The sequence below is a fragment of the Charadrius vociferus genome, unplaced genomic scaffold (assembly GCF_000708025.1).
Source record: "Charadrius vociferus isolate BGI_N301 unplaced genomic scaffold, ASM70802v2 scaffold90, whole genome shotgun sequence".
In the NCBI taxonomy this organism is placed as follows: Eukaryota; Metazoa; Chordata; class Aves; order Charadriiformes; family Charadriidae; genus Charadrius; species Charadrius vociferus.
Window position 1 is genome coordinate 9,694,941 of NW_009647222.1, and position 1,968 is coordinate 9,696,908.

Here is a 1,968-nt window from a genome sequence, read left to right on the forward strand (position 1 = left end):
CCGGCTGGTGGCGGGGGGGGGGATGGGGAGGGGTAAGGGCCGGGCCGCGCTGCCGCCGTCGTCCCGGTGGTCGGACCGAGGCGCTTTGCCTTCGCTTCGCGGGTTTTTCTTTCTTCCCCGCGGGGGGGTTGACCTTGCCACCGTGGGGGCTGGCAAGAGGCAGGCTGCGTAAATGAAAACGGAAAAAAAAACCAAAAACGGAAAAAAACCCCAACAACCAAAACCCAAAGGAAAGAGAAACTGCCCCACAACTGCAGCTCTCACACAGTGAGACGGGGAGGTTGTGGGTTGGTGTTTCCCCAGTCATTGCGTAAAGAGGTCTGTTGTGTCTCCCACGCCGGAAGCACTCGGAGATCCCGGTGAGCAGAAGCACAAATCTCTGAATCCATATGCCATTGCTTAAAGAAGGAAGGTAAAGATTTAAGTGTTTGTCGTGATAGGACAAGAAGTGGTGGTTGTAATGGCCACAGGAAAAGTGTGTCTTAAACATCAGAAAAGAATTTCAAAGAGTAAGAATTCGTAGGCTCTGACATACTTCAGGAAAGCATTGAATTCTCCATGCCTCGGTTCTTCATTAGAGAAGCATCTCCCAGGATAATTTTAGATAAGCAGCCCACTCTTGAGTATTCTGCTTTATGAAAAGGCGTGGGAGCCATGTGAGACAGGTTATTACAAAGTCAGCCTATAAGAATATCTGAGTGTGATGTAGAAAAGGTCAGTGGTGCCACTGACTGTAAACCAAAGGAATCACGGTGCAAATCATAAGTCCATTTGGTGAAGTATCTTGTGAATTTGGCTTAAACTACTTTCCCCTGAAAACAACCATGGGAAGCCTGCATAGGCGCATTTAAAACTGTTGTAGACGATAGGCATGATTAATGAGTGACTGACTTATTTGGGGGCTAAGAATGGTCTGGATGATTCCTCAAGATCCCATGTAGGAAACCTCTTTGCTGTTGAAAACCAGCAGGCTTTTACATAGAGTTTAATTAGACTGAGGAGTATATTGCTGCAGGGGACTGTTAAGGCTCCAGAGGATATAATTACCATGACTAATTTAAATTTTATTTCAGATTTTTTTCTCATATTCTTGGTTTTATACCCATCTGCAGTATAAACTGATATACAATATTGTGTGGATAGAGAGTGTATCATGTTTGCCTGAAAATTATTGGGAGCAAGAGAGGATTCTGTCTTCATTTAACTTGATTCTGATATGTAACAGCAATTTACTATTCCAGCAAAACAGCTATCCTTAAATAATGCAGCAAGTGCTATATTAGTGACTTAAGACTAAAAGTAGATTTACTGAGTTATCCAATCCTGACCTCTGCTTTTGCAGGTAACCCTCTATTCACCCGTGCTTGAATCCATTATCTTCTGATAAGTCTTATTTTAGGAGTCTTTCAGGTATAATAAATAAAGCCATGCTGTGCTGGAAATTATTTTGATTAAAATGTTCACCTCTGATGGATAGGGCCTGAGATTCTTGAGCATTACTTGGAAGGATACTTTTAAAAGAAATATTAAAATGCAATTAATACTAAAATGCATATAAAAGTAACATGCTGAGAAAACCTTTTTTTTTTTTTTTTTTTCTATTGTTCAACATTCACACTCTTCCTCCCAAAAACCCAAACTAAGCAGTTTTTTTTTAAGAAGGTAGAATTCATCTTTAACACAGGAAGCGTGCCTTAAAAATAAGGTTATATTTGGAAGAGGGCTGGGTATTTTTGAGAAGTCATTCAACATGGAAGCTATTCAGCTTTCATTAAAAATTTCAGCAAGCAAGTAGGTAACAAGTGTGCTAGTAATTCCCCCCTTCATTTTAATTCTTCTCTTTTGCTTTTTTCCCCTTATGATCTGATGAGCACAGCATCAAGAACCATAGCCTTTTTCCTTTGCAAAAGGTATAAATCACAAATCGTGTACCATATTACACACAGTTTTCTTTTATGTTTTCAGAGT